We start from the raw sequence: 14,449 nt of genomic DNA, 5'->3' as shown, positions 1-14,449 counted from the left end.
CCTCCCAGCACTCATCCTAAACCAAACACATCAGCACAGACCTGCTGAATATTTACTACACGTTGATATTATTACATCTATCTGCAACAGTAGACAGATATTCACTGACTTTAGATCTTTAGGTTTGAGTTTGCTCTTGGTTTGTGTGATGGCAAAGTTAATATTCTGGGATTTTCAGACTCAAGCCAATGCGAAGATGTTATTTCAAGATTTTGAATTTGAATAATATTTTTCATTATGTTCTAACATTTTCTAGACTATAATATATAAAAATGTAGCAGCAACAATATGCAGATTAGCTCTGATGTCATTTGAATCAATCATCCACCTGCTTCCAATACAAACAAACTAGTTTCCACGATTCAGAGAGATGCACCTGATTATCATCATCATCATCATGATTATCTCCCCGTGGGATTACTACATCATGTGATGATACAATAACATATGACATTGACTGATGTAGGCTGGTGTCACGTAAACAAACATTTTTTTCAATGTTAAAGTTGTTTTGTTTTGATGAAGTTAAAATGCCAACAGGTGTTTCCACAACAGTATGAACACATCCCAAACTTTAAATAGTTTGTTCCCCCTGCATACCAAACTATTTAAAACCCAAACTATTTAAAACAATGTCAATAAACATGTTTTTGTAGAGAGACTCGCCCACAGCGAGACGTCACTCTGCTCCTGTGCTGTTCGTCTAAACTGAGACAACAGAACCAAATCACAGAGAAGATACAATAACCTCACACATCCCAACTAATAACAAACTGCACTATCACTTTAAAAGTTCATGGTAACGTTTAACATAGATCACAAAGAGTCCAACAGCCAAAACCCAGTCACAATTTAACTGTGCATGATGAACATTTGTATTTAATGTCTTCCATATAATGTTATATCACGTGTGATGCACTGAGTTTCAATCTTTATTACCTTCGGCCTGCAGTATCTGCAGTGTATGGAAGAGTATTAGGGCCACCACTTTATTTTTTCATTATGCAGTTGGAGAATAAAGTTGAAATGCCGAGAATAAAGTCAAAATTTCCTAATTGGTCCATCAAATTAGGAGTGGAGTGCGACTGCATGCAATTTTCACATATTCTCCACATTGTATTTCAACTTTTTTCTTGACATTTCAACTTTATTCTTGAAGTGCATAATGAAAAAATTGATTCTTCCTCCTCTCATTTTTTTTACATGAGTGGCCCTAATACCCTTACAGTATGTAGCAGTGTGCACCGATATAACTGCAAAACGTGCAAAATTGTGACCTTGCTCATTTGAATCAGGAACATTGCATTATTTTTTAAAGAAGTTACACGTGTCTCCTCCGTCACCTGCTGCAGGTCTTTTACTCTTCGTCAGTCTGAGTCACATGTACATATAAACACTTTTACCGTTCAAGCAAATGGAAACGTGGCGAGGTCTTGTGTGACTTTTTTTTTTTTGCCTGACACATTAAGTGCAGGTGTGAGGAGCAACACAAGAGCTGTTATGGTAATTTCACTATGGTCGGTCGGTCGGTGTTGCCATGCAGCGTTGTTACCACCGAACGGCTGATGTCTGACTCTGCTGTCACTCCACCAAAACACTGCCAGCAAAGAAATAAAAAAAGAAAACCACACTCGGGGGAAGCAAGGACACTTGGCTGAGGGCCGTCGACGCCTCCGCCAATTGTACCTCTCCTCACGGCCCTGGCAATCACGAAGCACTTAGTGTACCAGACACCCACAGAGGAAGGGAGGAAGAGAACGAGGGAGTAGGGGGTGAGAGAAAAGAAGAGGGAGAGAGCGAGAGTGACTGAGTGAGTGAGTGCCACAATCTGTATGATTTTTTTTTTTTTTTTTTTGATTTCCATGGCCAGATTTTCACGCAGATTCACAGCGGCGAGGAAACGATCTGGCAAAAGCTTCCTCTGTCTTTGTACTAGACAAAAACAACAACAACCAAAAAAAAAAAAAAAAAAAAAAGCCATAACAAAGACAGAGGCCTGCGTCGTCATCCGACTCCCACAGAGCTGCCAACACTGGAGCGCACACAGTTGTCAGGAAGCAGTTTAGTAATTTAGCTATAGCTCTTTCTCTACAACACGTCGACCAATATTTGATGAGTAAATGTAGGATCCAGACTGGGAGAGCTGCTGCAGCTTTCAAAGAGAGAGAAGAAAAAAAAAGACCATAAGGCAGCAACAGCAGCAAAGCCCCCTGGGAAGTATCAGTTACAAAATATGGTCGCCCTGTTCTGACCCGGAGCCGCGCTGTGGCGTCTGAGGTCACGGCCACCTTTATGTGGAGAAAAAACAATTAACAATTCTGATTCCTGTTTCCACATTTCAGACGGAAGCAGGTGAACTCGTACTGGTACTGGAAGCTCAGTGACGCAGCAACCATCTTGGAATGTCTTTTGTTAAAGGGATAGTTCAACATTTTGGCAAATTGGCCCATTGCCGTAATCCCTATAGTCATAGCAGTAGGTTCATTACCTTTAATTGTCGGTGCAAGCTATTTTTAGAACGACAGAGCAGAGCCGTGAGCTGCTCAGAGCTACGCTACGGAGGCTAATGGGATTTCTTGGTTTCCCTCATCAAACTCATCAGATACAGAATCAAACGACTCCAAAACGCTCTGGTGGACAAGTTGTGACCTGCACATTCACCACGCTATTGGGTGATAATGGCACCAGTCAGTCTCTTCATTTGCCTCTACAACAACTCTGTCTTAACACTCCACTAACATTAGCTGTGTAGCAATGGCAAAACTTACAGATAGCTTCATGGATGCGAGAACAGAGATAATTTTTCATAAAAGTATGTAATAGCGACACATGTAGAAAGAGCAAAAAACAAGACAGAGCGTCGACAAACAGCCGAGCAGCCACAGGAACGTCCTTCAACCCGTCCTCCTCCTGCTGTCAAACCTTTTTCCACTGTTGAAAGTTCACGCAGAGGAAAAAAAAAACACAGTGTAATCTGTGAAGCCGTGGGATCTGCTGTGAAAATACTGTTGAGGATGAGAAAGGAAAACACAACTGATTTCCTGCACTGGATGCTGCATCATCTGTGCAGTTTGTGGGAGACATCCTGTCTGTGACAGCGCTGTCAAACCCTTACATTGTTTTATTTACTCATCCAGAGCAGAGCAGAATATATAGGATACTTATTTCCCCAAACAATTTCATCAAAGAAAATTAAAATGCATATTTAAAAAAGGTACTGATCTCACTTTTTGTATTTTACTTAAGTTTTATTTTGAAGCTCCCTCTCTCTCTATGGAAATAAACAGCCAACAACCAGCATCATTAGACGTCGGTCTGCATGCTGCATGCTGCATGATTTAACGCGTCACTTTCATTGATAAAAATCTCCTCATTTACATAGTATTTAAATTTGGCATCAAATGACAAAAAAACTTCTTGCATCCTTAGTAGCATGAGCCATATGCCTGAACATGAGTCAATCACACAACTATTCAGCATGTTGATAAAAATATTGAAAATAAGTGCTTTTTAAGCTGCCTGATGGTTAAACAGGCAACTAAAGCTTTCACTCTAACACAATACACAGAGGAGTATTTTATTCAGATGTGCAGCTCTAACTCGATATCAGTGAAAGTTTGTGAATTTACAAAAAGTAATAGGATGAATCAGTGGATGTGGATGCTACAGCTGCTGCAAGAGTATGAAATTCAGACGGTAATAAATATCAAATTACAAAAAACAAGGGAGAAAAAGAACAAACTACTACACTTGGAAAGTTATATGACTTTATAATCACATGGACCATTATGCTAAAGCACCTGTTGGGTGTCAGGTTGAGCAGGAGCTGAAGTAAACGTACAACAGAGGCTCTGGAGGATTTCTTCATGATGGGGGGAGGAGGGTGAGCTCCTCCTGGGTTGGGTAACAGCTCAGATCCAGTCTCTCCCTCTCTCTCTCTCTCTCTCTCTCTCTCTGTGTTCACAAGTTAAGCTTCAGCAATTATGTTACAGTCTTTCAAAGTCTGGGTGGAGACGGGAGGGGTTTCAAATCATAAATCAAGATGAAGAAATCTAATTCATGCCGAGCTTTTCTCTCCACGGAACGACATGAAACCGAAGTCTGTGAGTGTGAAACTGTATGAAAAAAACACCCACACACGTTAAACTGAACTGTAGTTGGTTTTTAAAGGCTGAATGTGGACGTTTTGATGGTGTGATAGTGAAACAGGAAGGACTGATGATGTGTTTGCGAGCGTCTGATAAGACAAACGCATGAATGTTTATAATAAACCTTCTTATCTGTTCTGTACTGAGCTGCACAGACGGAGGGAGAGAAACGAGTTCTGATGAGGTCATTGAAGACTGGTGATGATTTAATGTGTTAAATCAAAACATCCAAGTTTATATACTGTATATTAATGACTTTTGCTCCTAAATGGAGGCATATTGCCCCTAAAATTTGAGACAGTGCAAGTAAAGTTTTCATCTACTTGCACATGAACAACCACTGCAACCAGTAAATTTGCCTCTTTTTTTTCTTTTTTGTAATGCTGGTGAAACATGGAAGTGGCGACTCAAAGAATCTGATATCTGCCGTTATATATTAAAGGTGGCTGGTCAATGTGTGTGAGAAACAAGTAGATTTACAAATGTGCGACCCGAAATGTTCTGCTTGCGCTCCTAAAATTTTAAGTTAGGGTGCCACTGTGCTCCTACTAAAAAAAAAAGTTAGTCTGGAGTTCATAAATGCTGTTAAAACATGAAAAAGATTTCAATCACCATCAACATGTGAGAACAGAGACTGACATCAACAATAGCACGAGGGGAAAAACACACATCCAGGCTTGTGGGAATCAAACTTCAAACTCTGCACTTGTGTTATTTCCAAAGCTGTGTGCACATAAAGAGAGAGGGGAAAGTGAGCCCACCCTTCGTTAACAACACCAGCTGCACACACACACACACACACACACACACACACACACACACACACACACACAACCAACCACACACACACACAAACAAGGGGAAAATGGCAGCGGTTCAACACGGCTCTCTTTCCTCGGTGAGGTAGTGGAGTGGGAAACGAAAACCCAAACGCTGGCTTCAAAATCAAATACCTTCCTCCCCCCTGGTCGAGTTTCCCTGAGCTCTTCGGGATCGAGAGCTAACCGGAGGTAAACGTGACACACACACCTTTTTAATGTTTAACCTGCTAGCTGCAGGAGGAGGAGGCAGGCTAGCCGGGGAAACCCCTGTCATCCTCCAGGGATGTGCAGGGAGAGCACTGACTTGCACGAATGCTGCTGCTGCTGCTGCTGCTGCTGAATAAGCGTGAAGATGGGCCAGAAATAATGTGCAGGCAGGCAGGCAGGCAGGCAGACGGGGAAAAAGAGTTCCTGGGAAATCACAGACAAACAGAGGGAGGGAGGGAGGGAGGGAGGGAGGGAGGAGCAGCTCTCCCCCTCAACCCTGTTCAGAGCGAAAACCCCAGATAGTCTGCAGGATCAAATTGCTCAGTTGTCTTTGTTGTTGCTTAAAGCAGAGACAGGGCTTCCCACTTTTTGGCCTACTTGTTTCTCCAAAGCAACTGGAGGAGGAGGAGGAGGAGGAGGAGGAGGAGGAGGAGAAGCTGGTTGGGAGAGGAGAGGTTTGTTTGTGTGGATCAGAGCTGCCTGGGTGTGTGACAATGCTTCTCAGATCCTGGCGTTACAGGCTGGAGGAGAGTTTATCTTTCTCTTTAGCCTGTATGACAGAGACTTCACTGCTCCACACTCGACTGATACCTCAGGTTTGACTAATACGCAGTTCCACCTGTTGGGAGTGAAGACGTGCAGGCTGCAGTTAAATATATCTAGAAAAGGACAAATTAACAGACGCTGCTGCTTGAAAACAGACCTGCTCTCTGTGAATCTACATGCAAACAGGCAAACAGGAGGCAGAGTGAGAGAATCAGCTCGGTCAATGTGAACACAGATAATCTGATTGTATGTCTGCAGCTCTGGCTGTAGATGTATACGGCTCGATCGCACTAGAAACACCTTCAGAGACTTACACTGCAGACACTGAGTCCAATAACTGACTACAGGTCAGTTTAGACCACAAGGTGAAACAGTGAGAAAATAAGTGGTGAATGTTTTATCATGAGTCATAATGACGTGAATATCTTCTTCTATACAGAGGAAACGATTGATATTTTGGTATGTTTCTTATGTTCAGGCTTTGATTTCTTGGAATAAGACTGAAGGAGCAGCAGGCGAAACTGTCAAGGTATGACCAAGAAATCATAGCATGAACATAAGAACTTACCAAAATAAGTAAAATTATTATTAAAATTAAAGTTTATTACGGGATAAGATACAGTATAGGGTAGTATTTGTGATTTGTGATTTGAGATTCTGGTGATATAGTATGTATATTGACATCTACTGATGTGGAAATAATTATTATGATAAGATTATTTACTTCTTGAGGGTTTGGACAATGGATCAGAGACATTTAGTGACACATGCTGCACATTTTCATCTTTTTCTGACACTTCATAAACCAAACAACTGATAAAAACCAAGAAAATAACAGTTGACTGCTGCAACTTCAGCTCAATCAGCTGATAATGTAATGAAAAATGAAACCTAAAACTGTAAAGTTCAGTGATATTTTGACTTTAACGTTAAAACATGCATGAGCAGGAAGCGGTGCCCACCACAAACAGTTAAACCACAGAGGTTCAAAACTCACAGATGTGACGTTACACACTCTTGTGCCCACTCAGTGTGAAGACCGATCACTCGACACTGGTGAGCTGTCAAACCCAGCGCGGCTCTGCCTGATGTTAGTTAAAGGAGGCTGAGGCTGAGGAGCCTGTGGCCTTGTTAAGATCAAGCAGCGCTGGAATGAACAGTGTTCAGTGGTAATGAGCAACACAAAAGCCTCTCTCTAAACAAAGATAAGCCGAGTGAGAGTGGGCAGCAGGATGGGGAATACACTGAGCGGTAACGAGCGCACAGCACGGCAACAATACAACACAAAGACAAAGTGCTGCCAATGTGTCGGAGCAGTGGAAACAATGATGATGTGAATGTTTTCTACATTAAAAACTCTGTGTGTATATAATTCATCACCTGTGTTGTTTTTTGTGAGGGTAAAAAACAGCCACGCCCAAAAGCAGAAGCAGCTGTTGCTGTTTTTTAAAAGTCTATAATAACAGCTGGTGCGTGATTTCAAAATAAAAATAACAAGAGGAGGACGAGGGAAAAGAACTCATTGGTCATGGGTAATTTAATGTACGAGGAAAAAAGAAAAAAAAGGAGCATGTGAAAAAAGTTTTATGATGCTTTTAGCGGCTCTGGAGACGCTTTGTTAACTTTGAAAATTACTCAAGTGACATTCCTTAAGGCTATAATAAATTTTTAAATAATAATAATGTGTGAAATGAACAGAATGTGCAGTTCTGCTCGACTTTATGGAGCTTAACACCGAGTTTCAGCTCATTTCTTCTTAACTGCTCGACCACAACTTCACTGGTTTCTCATGGTCTCATAAGACCTTTTCCACTGGTGCTATTAAAGGACAATTCCAGGAAAATTCAACCTGGGGCTCTAGTTTCCTAATATAGGTCTAAAAGAACGAATCTGAAGATTTTCTTTTTAATTGCTCCTGTTATGCAGTTGTTCAGTATGTTTACAGGTCGTCTGAAGCTCCTGTTTGTTTTATCAACAAAATATCAACGTTTTCGTAAATCTGGCTGTTGTGTATTCTACCTGTAAACATACTGAGCGTGTCAACTTGACTCTCGCACAACAGTAAACAAAACACTCAGTGTTGTTTGAAGCCATCTTACGTTGTCTGTGAAAAAGAATTTGTGGTTTTGTGGGATGTAACGCCAATGCCAACATCGGCCATCGACCAAATTCTTATGTTAAACATCGCTAACGGCCCCGCATTTTTTCAATCACAATCAGTAGGTGATATCAAAGTTGTGTTCTCAACTTGTTATGATCAATAGGAAAGAAAAAAGTCAGGAGCTGCCCAACTTTACTGAAGAGTTGTATTTCTGTTTCCAGGAAGCTCAGTCGGTGCAACCTGTATGAAAACACGTCGTCTGGTTGCATCACATCTCAGTTTTCTCCAAGTCAAACTGATGCTTCATGTTTATTTTTCTATCTATATCTGACAATCAGTCTTTATTTTCTAATCTACAGCTTTAAGTATTGATGAATCAGTGTCTGGTAACTGGCTCCAACTGGTTTTTTTGTTTTATGCAGACAGGAGGAGGAGGTAATCAATGACGCCTTCAAGGTTATTTATTTATGCCAGAATCAGAATTTCATCATGTAAATGTTATTCTGACCATAATGAAATTCAACAACAATTATTTGATCCGTGTGGATAATCTGTATTTTTTATTCAAATGGGATGCAAGACTTTTTCTTCATTATTGGTTTCATGCATCTTTTATGCTACTTCTGTTTGTTTCTGTGCAGCCACTGAGTCTCAGCCTAACCCAGGTCTGGACTAGGGCATGAAATCTTAGTCGATGGCTAATTCCCATAAAGTACAAATAATTGGGATTAATGATTTAATTGTCTTTTTCCTGATCATTTAATACCACTATATTAGTAGAAGCCTAAACTACATTTCTGTTTGCCTTTCAGGCTTTGCAAGTTAACTAAATTCATGATGCTAATGTCAACAGATGTTGTTGTCGAATATTAGAAATTCAGCGCCTCAAGATAAACAGTTTGTGGCACTAATTCTCCACTCATGTGCCACTAAACTATAGAAGAAGAAAAAGAAAAGGGTACAACGCGATGATGTCATTAGAAGAAGACCAGTCAAACCTCAAAAGTTGGAAAACGACAACGAAATAGTGATGAAATATTACATTTTTTGTTGGTTTTATCCAGCTGTGTTTATACAGATGATGATTTTAACAATTATGCAGAATGATTGATGCAAGTAAAAGGAAATGTTATTTATGTAAAAGTGAAGAAAGTCAAAAAGTCCAGTGAGATACATTGTCTGGTTCACATGAACAAAGCCTTTTTTCATTGATTTATTATTATCAAATCATTATCAATATTATTATTACACTGTAAAACTATTCTATTTAGTTTCATAGCTTTGTGTTGAGATGGCAGCTTCCTCAGTGAGAATGAGGTGATAACAATCTCAGATTGTCAGTGCAGGATGTCTGGCACAGCTTGGGTTGACAGCACACACACACACACACAAACACACACAAACACACACCTGCCTAGAAAATCTGTACTTTACCGGCTGGAGAGTTTGATTCTGACACTTGCTCCAGCTGGCTTCAGGATCTCAGGGGAAAATCTCTGCAGCATCACTGACACCACATCACACAGAATAAACCGGGTGTGTGTCTCACTGTCCGGTTCACAGCCAGGTCGGGACCGGGTCGGGACCGGGTCGGGACCGGGCCTCCTCCTCCTCCTCTATAAGACCGAGCTTATGTTTGTCTGGACAGGACGGGATATAAATCACTTTACTGCAGAATAATCTAATGTGTAAGTCTTTCTCAGGGAGACTGAGCCGAGCTGGAAAAGGAAAAGTCTGACATTCACCCTTCTAATCTTCGACCTCAATCCTGCCATAATCCATCTATACATTACAGCCTCTTAAACACAGTGCAGCCTTCAGCCGTGGGAGTGTAATGCAACGTATATATATGATCTTTTAAGACCACTGTTCCCACACTCCCCTGGCTGGAACATATTCCTCCTGGTATGCACGGATAAAAAAAAAAAAAAAAGCAGCAGATCTTCTTGCACAGAGCAGCACGTAACACACATACACACACACAGTTTCTGTCTCCTTCTTTGTGTTTAACAACGTGACGTCTGACCTTTCCTGCAGCTTCCTCCCTGCAGTAACAGTAGCTGCCGAGTCAGAGCCATCATCATCATCATCATCAGTGTTGTTCGAAAGCGATAAAGCAACTCTGCCAGCAGCGACATCACCACGCGGCTGTCATTTAATCAATTAGCCGAGTCACTGCAGGACGTACAGCACACAACAGCAGCAGCAGCAGCACATTAACAACACAGTGAGTGCAGTGTAACTGGCTGCTGACAAAAGAAAACCTGCACTAAAGGTTCCTCCTTTCATCTCCAGGTTTAAGTCCTGGTCGTCAACAAAGAGACGCATCCTTGACCCAGTGGAAAATCAAACTAGACACGTAGGAAATAATGAAACGATACAAACGGTTAGCACATGGGAAGGAAGAAAACTACACATGCTGATGAAAACTTAGATATGACTGAACGCTCCAGCTGGCAGAACATTATTTGATTTTTAAAATATGCATATTTTCTTGAGTAATCGAAGAGAATCTGATTTCAGCCAGTAAATTGTGTTAGGATTGATGTCTTCCTGAAACACCTGGTCCCAGCAACAACTCAAAGAAACACATCCTGCTCTTATGGATTTAATCTAAGAGCACTTATTTCATGATTAGTGCGGCCATTTTCCTATTATCTTATTTATTTGAAAGGGATGGTGCATATTAATGCATCCATTGTACCTCGACAGGTAATAGTTATATTAATACAATATAATACAATCAGTACAGTACAGTGTAAAGTGCATGATGTAAAGTGCCCTGTTTATGTGCAAATTTTGGAACTGCAACTATCTGTCTGTGTTCATTTATCAATTAAATGTCCATGTGACAAAACACATCCATCCCGAGGGAGTTTCAAATTTCTTTTCTCTGGCGAAGAGTCGGAAAAAGTCTACGATTCTCAATTTACAGTTTATATGAGACCAGAGACTTTAAATCACTCACAGCGGTGAATGTGAGTGTACATGGATGTTTATCTCTATGTGTCAGTCAGATCTGAGATTGAGACTGGATGGATGGATGGATGGATGGATGGATGGATGATGTGAGAGAGAAAAGCAGAAAAATCTCAGAATTTTTAAGCTGAGAGCAGAAAATATTCCCAATAAACGACGAGCTAGTGTTATATCAAAATTGTTAACAACTGCTTGTGCCCACTGTGTTCAAATCAACAGATGTAAAAAACAATAAAAGAGACAGAATTTTCATTGTTCTCATATTTAAATTTGCCTTCATGGAGAAGAAACAGCCCTGTACTACATTGAGTATCATCTCTCCTCCACTACAGCGAGCTGGATATTGATTGGCTCTCTGCACTACTACTGTGAAATAGGAGAGGGTGCTGAAAAGCTGAAAAGTGTTAAATACAATAGCAGGCGGGCTCGCTGAGCTCCGGCAAGGCACATACCTCACGCACAAAGCCTCTCTGTCAAATCTGATACTGATGCACACACGGACCGATGGAGGACGACACTCAAATGGGAACATAATGAGTGTGATCTCACCTTCCTACGGCGCCGGCTCCTCATGGCCAGGAAAACCACAGAGGAAGTTTTGCTTTGTTCCTGTGCATATTTTTTTGTTCATTTGGGTTTATTTGTTTCCTAGCTACAAGCAAAACAAACTCAGGTCACATGATGTGAACTCAGAGGAAACAGAGCACGAGAATAACCTCTGAGCTTTAAAAAAATCAGAATATTGATGAAATAATGAAGCAGAACGACGACTTGATTCGTTCCTACTCTCATATCAACCCTCTTTTTGTGTGTGGTTCGTACCTAAGAGCCATTAAATCTCTGCTCTGTGCTCTGACATACTTTCTGGAGATGCTGCACTGCGAAGGATTTGATGTCATGAAACACAGGTCTAGCTTTCAGGCCGGATAATGCAGCCATCTGATAAAAAAGTGAGGTGCTGTAATCTGGCAATCTGGGCCCTCCATCCCTGTCAGCTTTGTGACAAAGCAGCTTTTATGCAGCCCAACGACGACGGGCTGTTGGGATCAGTCATCCCCGTATCAGCCGGCCGGGCAGACGGAGAGTAAAGAGAGTGGCAGAGCTGTCACTGGTCTCCATAGGACTGAATCACAACGCCATACACCGCGGTTTAAGTGAGCTGGAATATGCATTTTGTACCGGTTCAGTCAGTAAAATGTTAAAGCTCAGGGTCTCTGGTGGGTGTGTATTCCACTGCTTCACTCACACTAAGCTCAGCAAATCAATGTGTGTTGCTCTGAGGGAAAAGGAAATTAGCATCCTGGCCCGCTTATTCCTGGAAATCAGGTCGGGTTTATCCTCAGGTGAAGGACACAAACTGTAAATATTGATCAAATATGATGAGATGAAACGCTGCTGCACAATTTTCACACTCTGCAGACAATGTAAAAAAAATCCAGTGTGGATGCAATGCATTAACACCATTAATGCATTAATATGAAAACTTCATTCACATCTCCTGCCATGACTGCTCTCCCTTTCTTTCAATTAGCACTGAGGCCAGCCGCTCCATTAGGTGTTCATTATTTTCAACCTTGATTCACTAAGTGTTTCTATATTTGTTAAAAAAGAAAAAAAAAACACAGTGGCTGCCAGGTTTAATGGGTCCACTGAGGTTTAAACAGGTCTGCGGAGAGTTTTGGACGACAACGGACAAAACCGATCAACCTTGGATCTTGGATCTGATGCGGTGCACGTTTTGTTTTTCGAATCAGAGATTAATATTTCATGGGGAATAAAAAAAAAAAAGAAGAAAAAAATAATCTTTGCTAGCGTTGCTGCCAAATTGCTTGGCATCGAACAGCGCAAAAACTAGAGAGACAGAGAGAGTGAGAGAAAGAAAAAGCGGTACGACTGTGAAAGTGGGCGGTGTTGGTTCAACTGATTCCCCATAAAGCAGCTAAACATAAAAAAAAAAAAAATACACCACAGTAAGAATTTGGGTCAGGCTTATTTTCCATCCACTTCTCCACATTAAAAAGAAAGAAAACCAACAGTGTCTTAGTCTTTTTATGTGTGTGTGTGTGTATGTGTGTGTGTGGCATCCCTTTAAAACGTGCCTGGTCACTGCAATTACAGTCCTGCTTCTCTAGTTAATTAAATTGTCCCTGGCTCATGGGGGATGAATACAGTCCCTCTGCCAGTGTCCACAGTCAGACACCACATCAGTCCATCCCCTTCACAGTCAGTCCACAGCACGGCTCTGAGGCGGCTTCCTCTGTGTTTGACACTTGTTGGGTGTTTATGTGCTGGAGGAAATGTAAAGATGACACAGCAGATAGAGAAACAGAAGAGAAACTACAGACTGCTGACTCAGTGGATCTGCTTCTTTTCTTATTATGCATCTATTATGCTGGAGTTAGTTGATAAGATTCAGCAATAATGAAATAATCCAGTGTACTCCAGCTTTCACATGGTTCAAGTCCAGTAAGCCATAAAGCTGCTGCAGACAGATACCAGATGTTTTTAGACAGTTTTGTTTTGTTTTTTTTCCTGTTTATTGTGTGAATATGAAGTTGTGATCTCCCCAAAAATGAAAACGTCAACAACAACATCCCTCCAAATTAAAACTCAAAGCTGAATGGTAACTCAAAAATCCCACAAGGCACCGGGCCCACTCATAAACACGAAGCATTAGTACACTGTGCAACTTAAAGGGATAGTTCAACATTTTGGCAAATTTGCCTATTACCATAATCCCTAGTCCCTAAGGAGCAGGTTCACAACCTTTAATTATCAGTGCATGTTGTTTGGAGATCCACGGGGCAGAGACGCGAGCTGCTCAGTGAACACAATGGAGGTGAATGGTATTTTCGCTTGTCAAACTCATCAAATACACAATCCAACAACTCCAAAACGCTCTGGTGGACAGGTTGTAACCTGCACATTCACCACACTATGAGATAATCATGTATATAATTAGGTAACATTACGACACATCAGCCCAGCAGCCGTGGCGTGCACACTTAAAAATGTTGGGTTATGTGTCTGAAAGGTAGTTCCCCCTACGCATTTGCCTCTAAAACAACTCTGTCTCGTAATGTTACATTATTATTTCATAGCGTGGTGACTGTGCAGGTCACAACTTGGCAATAAGCGAATTTGCCAAAATGTTGTACTGTACTATCCCTTTAATGATCTGAGGGGCAAAATCTTTTCAGTGGGATTCTGTCTGCACTTGGTTTCAAGCCTCTTCTGTTTGTTTCTCTGGCCTCCACCACCTCCAACATCTACAACACTATCTGTTACAGTTCGGCCAAGGACAGAGCAGAGCAGCCAAACGGACGACGACAACAACCCTGCAGGTTTCTCTGCTGTCCGACTGTGATTCAGTGTGAAAAAAAAAACTCCCCGGTGAGGCCGGAGTGCTTTTCATTAGCATGGAGCGAAGAGTGGGAGGAGGACGCCTCAGAGTGAGTGCTCCCTACCCACTCAGCTGTAGTGTGGGCCACAAACTGCACCGGCATAAAAAAAAAAGAAGAAGAAAAAGAAGAAGAAGAGAGAGAGAGAGAGAAAAAAAAACATTATGCAACCACCATTGCCATTGTGTACAGCGGAAGGGTAACCACGGCAACAGGATTCAGAGACTGAGCAGCAGCAGAGGAACC

At 41.5% G+C, this 14,449-nt stretch overlaps 1 protein-coding gene across 2 annotated transcripts in view; it reads right to left on the bottom strand.

Annotated features, from left to right (window-relative positions):
- Window positions 1-14,449, bottom strand: part of dapk1 (death-associated protein kinase 1) — a 96,501-nt gene that overhangs the window by 64,838 nt on the left and 17,214 nt on the right. The window lies entirely within an intron of this gene.

This window comes from Trachurus japonicus, chromosome 9 (genome assembly GCF_045865225.1).
Source record: "Trachurus japonicus isolate A0001 chromosome 9, Traja_1.0".
NCBI lineage: Eukaryota > Metazoa > Chordata > Actinopteri > Carangiformes > Carangidae > Trachurus > Trachurus japonicus.
This window is presented reverse-complemented; position numbering and strand designations above follow the sequence as displayed.